The sequence below is a fragment of the Triturus cristatus genome, chromosome 2_1 (assembly GCF_964204655.1).
Source record: "Triturus cristatus chromosome 2_1, aTriCri1.1, whole genome shotgun sequence".
Taxonomy (NCBI): domain Eukaryota; kingdom Metazoa; phylum Chordata; class Amphibia; order Caudata; family Salamandridae; genus Triturus; species Triturus cristatus.
In genome coordinates this window covers 646,688,255-646,700,744 of record NC_140581.1, presented here as the reverse complement: position 1 = coordinate 646,700,744, position 12,490 = coordinate 646,688,255, and positions in this window count along the sequence as shown.

Below are 12,490 nucleotides of genomic sequence, written 5' to 3'. Positions count from 1 at the left end.
AGACAGGCTGTTAGGCACACAGAGTAGTAAGTGCAGAGAAAAGTATACTTTCTAAAAGTGGCATTTCTAAAATCTTAATGTTGAATTCAACTTCAACAGTAAATAGGATTTATGAATATCATTCCAAATATATGAAACATGAAAAAACTACTACTCTCTGATCAGGAAGTATAGTTAAAATGTGTATTAAGGAATTCCCAAAGCTGACCTTTGAGAGGGGTATGCCTCACAGTAGTGAAAAACAAAATAGGCTGTTAGTCACTTTCAGGACATGAAAAACATAAAGAGTACCGAGCCACCTTTTACTTACATAGCACCCTGCTCTCAGAGGCCTTCCGTAGGGCTGACATATATGTAATAAAAGTTGAGTTTAAGGCTTTGCAAGTAGTTTTAAGTGGCAAGTCAAAGTGGCAGTAAACTGCACATACAGGCACTGCAGTGGTAGGCCTGAGCCAGGTTTGAAAGGTTACCTCTGTGGGTGACACAATCAGTGCTGCAGCCCACTAGTAGTATAGAATGTAGAGCCCGTGGGTATATGGTACACCACCTTAGAAGGGATTTACAAGTAAATTAAATAGGGCACATGCACTTCAGCACTGACTAGCAGTGGTAAAAGGCTCAGCGTCACAAGTTCATCAAAAATATTTAGCAAAACATGGAGGCAAACAGCAAAAGGTTTGTGGGAAGACCACCCGAGGGTTGACAGGTCTAACACATGTCCACCCCGCTGAAAGTGGGAAGAGCTACCCAGTCTCTAGGGGCATTCTCATTAATAAAGTGTAAAAACCTCGATAGACCGTCAGCATTGAAGTGGTCTACCCCTGGTCTGTATTCTACCCTGAAGTCCATACCCTGTAGGGAAATGGGTCACCTCAACAGTTTTAAATTCTCACCCCTCATTTGTTTTAGCCACCCGAGGGGCCTGTGGTCAGTCTGAGTCAGGAAGTGAGTGGCAAACAAGTATTTCCTTAGCTTCTTCTGTGCCCAAACCAGAGCTAAAGATGTTCTTTCTATAACACACCAATTGTGTTACCGGGGAGTAACGTCCTGGAGATGAAGGCTACAGGTTGCTCTAGAGCCTCCTCATTAAGTTGAGATAGTACTGGCCCTGTGCAACCCTCTGAGGCATCTGTCTGTACGATGCACTCCTTAGCGAAGTCAGGAGCCCTGGGCACAGGGGCTGTCCACATAGCTTGATTCAGGGAATCAAATAGAACGCACCATGTCTGTACAAATTACATTCCTGGGCTGCTTTTTGCAAGTCAGCTCAGTCAAGGGAGCCACAATGGTGCCATAGTGCTTGAAAAATATCTTTTGGTGCCCAGTGAGGCCCCAAAATGTTCTAACCTTAATCTGGGTCGGGTTGTGTGGGGGACAGCAGGGCCATGATGGTTTTTATCTTGGCCTGTAGGGGTTGTACCTTCCCCATGCCCACCAGGTGCCCTAACACAGATCCCATCCTACCTAGCGCTTACTTACTTTAATAGTCTGGCCTGCCTGTTGCAGAGCCTAAAGCACTTGCTGGACGTGAACTTGGTAGTCCTTCCAGCTGCTACTGAAGACAGTTATGTCATCCAGATATGCAGCAGAGAAGGCCTCCATATCAGCAAGGACCTAGTTCATCAGCCTCTGCAAGGTCGCTAGACTGGTAGTGGCCCTCTGGAGTGGAAAAGGCTGACCTCTCCTTTGCTCCCTCGGTTAGGGAGGTATGCTTGTACCCTGATATAAGATCAAAGGCAATGAGATACTGGACATTCCCTAACCAAGCAATCATCTCATCAGCCTGTGTGATGGGCCAAGCATTAGTCTTAGTCACAGAATTAAGCCCTCTATAATCCACACAGACCCTCAGTTCAGGTGTAGTGCCTGGTGGGCCAGCTTCTGGAACCAGAACCAAAGGACTGGACCAGGGGCTACAGAAAGGTTCTATCACCCCCAAATCCAGCATTTTCGACTCTTCAGCCTTAATGCTGGACCTCAACAAATCTGACAACCTGTAAGACTTGTTCTTAGCAGGGAGATTGTCCCCTGTGTCCACATCATGGGTACACAGGTGGGTAGTCCCAGGGATAAGGGAGAACATAGAGGAGTACTTCCCCAATGCTTGGCGGCAGTCTCTCTGTTGTTCAGGAGTTACAGTGGAGGAAAGGATTACTCCCTCCACAGACCCATCTTTCTTCTTAGCTGAGAAGTGTACCAGGACAAGTCAGAATTGTCATAATAATTGGGAAGAATCTTTATATTAAATCCAGTATTTATTTGAACAGATCTGCCCCCGCTGACCGATTGAGACTACCCTATCCGAGACCTAAGTTCCTCCCCTTGACTCAGGAGTGTGATGGATCAACTAGTCTGATCTGGATGATTACAGAACCTGGAATCATTAAAGTAGACATTCAAAAAAGACACAATACCCTGTGGAAGCCCCAGGCTTATGGGATACAAGGGGCGAAAAACGTGTTAGCTGTGCCTCAAATAACCTTTCTTGTTTCATTCTTTTCTGAATGACTCTGAAAGTTAAAGCGTCTCTGTTCAAACAAATACTGGATTCAATATAAGGATTCTTCCTAAATATTATGAATAGTCTTACTTGTCCTAGTACACTTCTCAGCTATTGAATGAATGGGGAGGGGGTTTCCCATTGCCAAGGTAAAGAGGTCTCATAACTATCCACATTAGTATGCAGGAGGGTACAATAACTGCATCCATTACTCCTACAAGTTTTACAAATATCAATTTTTCTCCTTGCAGGCTAAGAGGTCAGGGAGAGGTTCAATCACCTCTTCCTCTTTGCCAGTGGTCAGCATCAACATGGTGACCTCAGACCTCTCAAAGTGAAGCTTGAGGAGATTGACATGAAGCACCTGGTGGGGTTGCCTAGGGGTCTTAAGATCCACAAGTTAGGTGGTCTTCCCCTTTCTCTCAATCACATCATAAGGGCCAGTCCAGTTGTCATGGCGAGCTCTAGACTCCACTTTCTCCATTACCCAAACATTCTGAACAGGCTGCAAATCCAGAGTGGTAGACTTTTTGTCACACCACTCCTTCATGACAGCTTTCACTGGCTTCTAGATTGTTGTAAGCTAACTTCCACAACTTCTCTATTTGGATCCTGAAGGCCAATATGTAGGTCACTATGTCCTGGGGAGACTTGCTGGGGGGATGCCCCCAGCCTTCCTTGACTAGACTCAGGGGTCCTCTTTCCAAATTGCCCTACGTAAATTAGCATTCACTACACCATTTTCTTTTCAGGTGACATTTTAGGCTGTTCGAAACTGATCTTGTTCTATTCCGAGGAATGCCCTCTCCTGAGTTTTGTTTCTGAAACGTTAGGTTTTGTTTCGGTAATGAGTACACTGTTCATGTGAGAGCATAGCTTTCTCACTAGATAGAAGCCCTCTCCCACTTGTCTGGTGGCGGGCCCAGGATGCAACAACCTCAGACTATGCTAGTTTGTCTAAGATGGGAGCTCTGAAACCTTCTTTTTTGTATTTCACTGTCCAGCTGCATCTGCTTCGAAAATTCCACTGTGGGCGTGTTTTTGCCCGGCTATGAAACGTACATATTGTATCTCTATGCTTGTTGATTTCAGTTCCCTCTGTAGCACTCTTAGGGACTGTACAGATGGGGCTCCACTCTGAGTGTATATGAATAAACAGTTATTGGTTTGTATTCTCTACTGTCTGACGACTCTTCATTTTGGCACGGACGGCTGAGAGGTGGTCATAAGTGACCCGGGAGGGCCTAAGCGGATCACTTCCTTCACAGGGTACCCAAACAGAAGTTCAAAAGAGCTAAAACCCATTCCCTTCTGTGGTACCTCCCTGTAGGCAAATAACAAGTATGGCAAGAGGATATCCCACTTTTCCACATGGCCTCAGGCAGGCCTCTAATCAAAAACAAAAACAAAAACAAAAACCGCCTGCCTTTTCTGGACATAGTGATATGTCCTAATCAGGGCAAACTTGGCAGCGAATTATTTAAGAAACCTCTATCTAAGAACTCTCTCCTCAGTTTTAATAGTCATCATCCTCGATCTCTTCGAGAGAATCTACCCGTCGGACAGTTCCTGCGTATTCGCAGAAACTGTTCCGACGTAACCACCTTCAACCAGCATGCAGAGGAACTTTCTAAACAACTGAGAGACAGACAATACCCCAAACGCCTGGTGAGACAGGCTTGGAAAAGAGCCTCAAATAATAATCAGGGAGCCCTTTTGGAACCCCCGGTGCCGAAGCCTCCGCTGTCCAGAATGACCTTTGTAAATACATTCAGTACGTGGTCTAACCAGGTACAAAAAACGGTGCAAAAACACTGGCGGATACTGAATGTAGGGAATGAGGTTATTCCACCACCTCTATTCTCCTTTAAAAGGGGTACTAACCTCAGAGATAGTCTCGTACATACTAGACCCAGAATAAAATCTCCCATCACTACCAATACCTTATGGGATTTACCGCCAGTACAAGGCCACTTTCCATGCGGCCAGTGCTCAGCATGTCCACAGACCCAGCCCACTAAAACAGTTGATATAGGTACAAATACACCCTGGATTCTAAAAAAACATACCAACTGCAACACTGAAAGAGTCATTTATCTGATTACCTGTCCTTGTTCTTTGCGTTATGTAGGCATGACTACACGCAAGATCAAGACACGTATTAATGAACATAAAAGCACAATCAGGCGGAATAAACAGGCTACTAAACTAACCAACCACTTTCTGTCACTCAGACACAAACCAGAAGATTTGAGATGGGTAGTTTTAGAACAACCTTTTATTCCCAAACACGTGACGGATATTAAAAAAAATTCTTGTTCATTAAAGAACAGAAATGGGTGTTTAAATTCAAGAGTGACCAACTGGGCTTGAATGATGATATCCCGTGGTCATCTCTTTAAACAACAGGATCTAGGCACCATGTTCGTATGCAGAAAGACTTTACCTGGTTCCCCTCAGAGGTAACCACACTTCTGTGTATAGCCCTAATGAGTTCTTCGCATCTATATCTGATTCAGCGCCTTAGCCAGGCAAGTGAGCTTTTAGGTGTGAACCAGGAGGGCACTTTAATACTTACACGTCTTGTTATCACCTTTATGGTTCTGCGATATAGGAACATAATAATCAATTTTATATATGTACCCTCATGACTTTAACACAATCTATCTTGTGTTATTTTTCCAGTGGTGTTTCTAACTGTTTCAAGCTGTCCCCCATTAATCAACACAGACGTTCAATACGGTGTCTACATATGAGTTTGCATTTGGTACTACAATTCCCAGCATTCCATTAATATACGACATCGCATGTGGTATTTTGTACACTGCTGCGTTCCGTAGCGGTCAACACGGAAGCACGCCTGTACACGGAAGGGATATATGGACACTCCTCCTGTCCGTCAGGTACCTCCCCTTCCAGCTCAGTTGTCAGAGCGGGGTACCGACGGAGAAGTAAGGGTTTTTTCCATGAGTTCCTTAACCTTTTTACACTTGAGATCACTTTACGCGGCGGTAGCGATGTCAGGGATTTCCTTTCAGTTTTCTCCCACACACGAGTTAGACTTGGGTTGGTTTTGCTACGAATCATAGCTGCTTGCACGAAGGATTATTTGGCCTTTTGCATCGTCGTTGTTTGGTGCTCTTACAGCACACCAGGCGCCCTTGTTTGTGACTGGACATTGATGAGAGCTAGGGGACTCCTTTCGAATTCTCACTAACTGTTGATTTTCAAACTTATCAATACCGGATCCTAGTACTCCAACAGCGTACATAGGATATCAACACGTGGCCATTCTCTTTTCGCTCGTAATATCACACACTTGAGCGCATTTAGAGAGACATTCCCAATGTTTTTAAATATAGACCCTGCCATGTTTCTACACCATGTAGTCAAGTACTTCCGTTGGTAAATTCCTGTATCCCCTGTGGATTAAATCTGCTATGTCCATCGGGGTAATATTGTTGTTTGGAATTTCCATTTTTAGAGCGGTGCCTCATGTCCTGAGCGGATGCCAGGTGAGGCGAGGTGCGTACCCGCAGTTTTCCGGGTAAGTGCACATGCTGATTGTTGAATTAACTATCGCCATGTAATACACTTATGAGTATTGATACGATTTTGTTACCAAAAAATATTTTACAGCATTGTTCTGTGATTAACACTGATATTGTACAAGATTAAGTGAAGTTTTCCTACCATAGTTTTTGTCTGATTCTTTGTTTGGTTTTGACTAGGTTTCTTTTACCAAGTATTACCTGTAAACAGTTCAACCGGGACACACAGGACCAATCAGGTTGTATTGGATACCAACCTAGTAATCTCTTTATTTATTATTTTTACACATTTATTGCAGTAGCGTCAACATGGTCCTGATGAGAGCTTGGACTCTTATGTCCAGAAGCCGAAACATGTAGACCGACATTCTGACAGTTATTTGTTAAGCTGTCAATACACTGTTTTTAGAGTGGCACCAAGACAGCGCCAGAATAAAATTTATAGTGTCTTGTTAGCCATTTTTAACTGCACTGTTTTCACTATTTTTTGCACTGCAACCATCACCCCACCGACTGCAATGCCGTTTGCATTCATGCCTGGGACTACCGTGGAACCACCACAATCATCATAGTGGTTGGTATTTATGGTATTGTCCATAGTTCCCAGATGATGATAAGCCACCTCTGGTGGGTGATGGGAACTTAACCCTTCCGGGAGGCTTCACACGATTACTTTGGTCCTCTTTACTTTTTCTGTTACATCAGTGTTACTTTTCACATTGAACATTAGACCCACAGTATTGTTTGTATATTGTATGTTGACTCGGGGATTTATACTGTAGGTGGTCTCTAAACATATCCCTCGGACCCCCCTTCATGTGAAAGATTTGTTGTGTAGAGGCCTCTAATCATGCCTTTAAGGGTCTTGTTGAGCCTCTCAACAAGCTCATTGGTTTGTGGATGGTAAGGGGTGGAGAACTTGTAAGTAACTCCACATTCCTTCTACATTGACTGCATATATGCAGACATGAAGTTTGTGTCCCTGTCAGACACAACGTCCTTGGGAAAACCCATTAGGGTAAAAATCCCCATAAGGCCTTTGCCATTGCTAGTGCAGTCATGGTTCTCAGAGGGATTGCCTCTGGATACCTAGTGAGATGATCCACTAGAACCAGGATGAAGCTGTTGCCTTAAGCAGTCTGTGGATGCATAGGCCCTAAAATGTCAATGCCCACCCTCACAAATGGTGTAGCAATGACTTGCAGTGCGTCAAGAGGGGCTTTAAGCCTTAGCCCTGTCTTCCCACTAGGCTGGCAGGTCACACAAGTCCTACAGAATGTATATGAGGAAGTGTTGATCCTTGGCCAATAAAAGTATGGGACCAGCCTTGCACAGGTCTTGTCTTGGACCAGGTGTCATGCCAGATGAATTTCACGAGCCAGCTCCAGTGGGAAGGCCCTGTGGCATTGGGGCCCTGTTGTACAATGTATAGAAACCTTAGGCTCACTGTAAATATGGTGAATACCGGAGGCATTTCCTACTGCTTTGGCTTCAGTCTGTTTCCTCAGTCCCTCAAGAATTGGACACTCTCTCTGTGTCCTACAGAACTCCTTGGTGGTTTCTCATTCTACATGCCAGCCAGCAATGACATGCAGGTCACTAAGGGGAGCAGTGCTCTCCTCAGTGGGCTCCAATGGCGGACACCCCAGGTGACCATCCACCTAACTGGGATTACACTCAGGGGAAGGTTTCCTATGCCCCTTGCCTTTCTCCTTTTTAGCAGCTGACTGGGCATTTTTCCGGGCTCCTGCCTTATTTGACTTGCATCCTAGGCAGTCATGGACCTTTTCATAACACAGAACCAATCAGGTAATCCGAACATCTCCAAATGAGCCTTCAGGTCCACCTCCTTCCAGAGAGTGTGCTCAAGGTAATTACCTAACAATACATGACAGAGCTCACAGCAATTTTCAGAAGACCTGAACCCCCCCACTCAAATCGAACCTGGGCCACAGGATAGTGACCCTCTGAGTTACACTGGACAGACCACCACTGCGTTCACTTGTCCTTCATCAAACCCATCAGATGCCATCATGCCCACCACGATCCTCGCAGAAGCTGGAACAAGGTCACCGAAGACAAGCTCACCACTTGCCTCAGCAAAATCCCACTACCAACATCCATGGACGCCAACACCTCACCTCAGCACGCAACCTCCACCCTTGGATCTCCGACTACGCCAACACACTGGTTCCCCTGAGGAAACCCTCAGGCAAGCAGTCCTCCAAGAAATCCAGCTGGTTCATCCCTGCCATCTAAGAGCCAAGGCACACCTGTGGAGGGATTGAGAAAAGTTGGAGGAGCAGCAAGATCAAGGAGACTACAAATCCTTCAAAACTGCTGTCACCGCCCACCACCACCTCATCAGAACAACAAAGAAAGCAGTCATCCAGGAACGCATCAATGCCAATGCACACAACAGCAAAGAACTCTTCACCGTGGTCAAAGAATTTGCCAAATCCAGCACAGAACAGCAGACATTCCCCCCTCTCAAGACCTCTGTGACAACTTCTCCACCTTCTTCTACCGCAAGATCAAGGAGATCTACAACCGCTTTGAACCCAAGAAACAACCACCACACACAATGGCTCCAGACCACAGCAGACCATGCCCAACTTGACCTTCCACACCTGATGATACCCTCAGGATCATGAAGAGCATCCACTCTGGAGCCCCCTCAGATCACTGCCCTCACCACATCTTCAACAGAGTCCGCACCTCCATCGTACCCAAATTCTGCAACACCATAAACTATTCCATCAAGTCCATTACCTTCCCGGAAGCCTGGAAGCACGCAGAGATTAAACTCCAGCTGAAAAAACACTCTGCTGACCCGACCGACCTCAAGAACTACAGACCCATCTCTCTGCTCCCCTTCCCAGCCAAAGTCATTGAGAAAGCCATCAATGCCCAACTCTCCAAGCTCATCGAAACAAACCACATCCTGGACCTCTCCCAGTAGGGCTTCAGAAGCAACCACAGCACCGATACCCTCTCCTCACCACTACAGATGACATTTGCACCCTCCTCAACCAAGGCAAAACTGCTGCCCTCATCTTCCTGGACCTCTCAGCCACCTTCAATACCATCTCCCACCAAACACTCTGCACAAGACTCCACAAAATTGACATCCGTTACAAAGCCATAAATTGATCCGCTCCTTCCTCACCGGCTAAACACAGAGAGTCAAACTTCTACTGTTCAACTCAGAACCCACGGAGATCAGCTGCAGAGTGCCATGTGGATCCTCCCTGAGCCCCACCATCTTCATCATCTACATGGCCCTGCTTGCAGCCATCATCAGAAGCCTCGGACTCAACATCGTCTCCTACGCTGACGATACCCAGCTGATTCTCTCCCTTCCAGACTAACCCACAGCTGCCAAGAGCAACTTCTACAACGCTATGAATGCAGTCGCCACCTGGTAAAGGTCCGCTGCCTCAAGCTTAACTGAGACAAGATGAAGTCCTCATCCTGGGCTCCACTCCCTCTGCATGGGATGACTCCTAGTGGCATGCAGCGGTCTGAATCCACCACACCCACGGATCATGTACAAAGCCTCAGCATCATCCTGGATTCCTCGCCTTCAATAAACTACCAAATAAATGTTGTTTTGTAATCCTGCTTCAACATGCTTTACCTGCTTCCTAAGATCTTTAAGTGGATCCGCACTGAGTCCAGGAAAGCAGTCATCAATGCGCTCGTCAACAGCAGACTCGACTACAGCAACACATTCCAAAAACTACAAAAGAAACTGCAGAACATCCTGAATGCCTCCACCAGACTCATACTGAACCTCCCACGCTACAGCCACATCACCAGCCACCTGAGAGGCCTTCTCTGGCTACATATCAACAAAAGAATTACATTCAGGCTCCCATGCATGCCTATAAAGCCTTCCACAACGCCAGGCCTGCATACCTCAACCACCACCTCTCCTTCTACACTCTGACCAGACATCTCGGCTCCACTCAACTGGCCCTGGCCACCATCCCACAGATTCACAAAACAACAGCTGGAGGGAGATCCTTCTGCTACCTCGCTGTGAACACCTGGAACCTCTGCACCTCAGGCAACCCCTATCGATGCTGCAATTCAGGAAGTAACTTAAGACCTGGTTCTTCAACTGAACTGCTGACCCACCCCCTCATGCAGCACCTTGAGACCCTTATGGGTGCATAGTTGTGCTTTAGAAGAAACATGATTGATTGATTGATGGAACCTCTTTGTTGTCATCCACCACAACCTGACATAATGCACTGGGAATTACCTGTTGTAGGGAAACCTGCTGACTCCTTACCATAGTCATATTGGCTCCTGTGGACCTCAGAGCCACCACACCTTGCCCATTGCCTATATCTTCCAGTATTAGAGGGTACATGGATCTTTGGAACCATCTCACTGTCACTCAGGGCCACTAGGGTAACCCCACTAAACTCTCTCACATTCACTGGGAAAAACTCCTCCCCATTACTACACTCACCACCCCGGAATCATTCCTCCAGTGGAGGTTGTACTCTTTTTGGACACTTGGGGTCCCTTCTTGTAGTGTCCATACTTACAGCACTCATTGAACTTAACGGGCGTGGATGGTGGCTTTTGTCAGGGTAGTTATTTTTTATGATGGCCAGATTGGGAATGAGAACCAGACCCTTTCCTCTGTGAGTTGTTTTGTGGGCCTGCAGCAAACTTCTTTCTTTTATCTCTCCCTCCTTCTTCTGGTGGGATCCCTGACCACCCTTTTGGAAGTTCCCCCAGATACTTCCTTAGACACTCTGGTGCTGGCCCTGAAGTCCACCTCCTCAGCAAGCTTCCTGGGATCCATAAGCTTACTATCCACTAAGTGTTGGTTCAGCTCTGTAAAGCAAATATCAAGCATGTGCTACTTTAAAATTAAGCTGTACAGCCCTAAATAATCATTTACTTTACTGCTCCTCACCCAGACCTTCAGTGCCTTATCAGCATAGTCTAAGCAACATACCCAGCTCCCTGTGCATAGCTTGTGACTGGCCCTGAACCTCTGTCTGTATTTGTCAGCTGTGAGCCCAAACGTATTGGTAAATATGGCCTTCATAGCAGTGTAGCATGTCTGGTCCCCCCTCTCCAGTGTAAGAAGAGTGTCCCTCCCCACTGTGGACATGTACTTCCATAGACTACTACCCAGAACTCCTCTGGGGCTTGTGACACTCTTAAAGTCACTTCATATGCTGCAACCCACTTGTCCACTTCACCCTTACCACATCGCTAGGCACCAGATCCTTGGGAATTCTGACTCTTGACTCATGTGAAGACACTGCAGGTATACTGCCACCATTATTGTTGCTGAATTCTATTTGCAGGACTCTGATATCCAGCTCTCTGACTTTTAACTCATGGGCATGTTTCCTCTCCTCCATAGGAATCCACCTCTCCTTTAGAGCTTGCTCCTTCTGTAGCTTTATCTTGGCAAGCTCCAGCTTTCACTTTATCTACTCCCTCCACTTTCTGGGGGCATGTTCTTCAAGGAAATGCTGCTCCCTTCTTTGGGACCCACTACTGCTCTTGGCAAGTTGTTGCCCCCCTATACAGGCAGGTTCATAGCCACAGCAGGCTCCAGAATCAGCTCATCCACCTCATCAGAAAGTTCCTGGTTCACATCTAGATAGTCATCCCTTGCAACCTGGGACTCTGACACAGCCCTCAAGGCTTTCTACAGCTCTACCTTCAGGGCGAAGACTCTCATGGAGACCTGTATGTACATCTTTGCAAAAATCTTCTACGGAACCATGGTGTAACACTCTAACCTGAAGAGATCAAACTCCAAAACTTCAGGTGCAGTTGTAGCTTCTCCATATTGAGACATCATTTAGTAAAATCCAGAGGCAATCAGGGAGAACTGAAAACAGTTGAAATGGTCCAAGTATAGAGTTATAATGAATAGTGAGTTACCATATGGTATTGCAAAAACTACAAATCCTATCCTCACCGCTGATCACCAATGTTAGAAATTGGGTTTCTGGTTGGCAAAGGTATGCACCCTGTCCAAGAAGAGCCACAATCCTAGTCAGGGTAAGCTAGATACACATTACAAGTTTACCTGTGTTCACCCTCTGGTAACCTGACACAAAGCAGTCAGGCTTATATAAAGAACCAATATGTAAAGTATTTGTACAACACACACACACAATGACCACAATTAGCACACCACAAAGAAGACTTCAGACAGGTTTGTAAAAAATAGGTTACTATATTAAAAACAAACCAAGACCGAAATGACAAAATTCAGGGCACAGAAGTTGAAATATTGAATTTTAAAAGAATAAATGCAGTAAAGAGCTTAGAAGCAAGTATCGCTAAAAGGTTACTTTAGGTCGTGCTGGACAAGAGTAGAGTCAAAGTTTGGGCCTACCTTATGGAAACACAGGCTGGCTACAGGCCCCGTGAAGGCCCCGGTGAACAA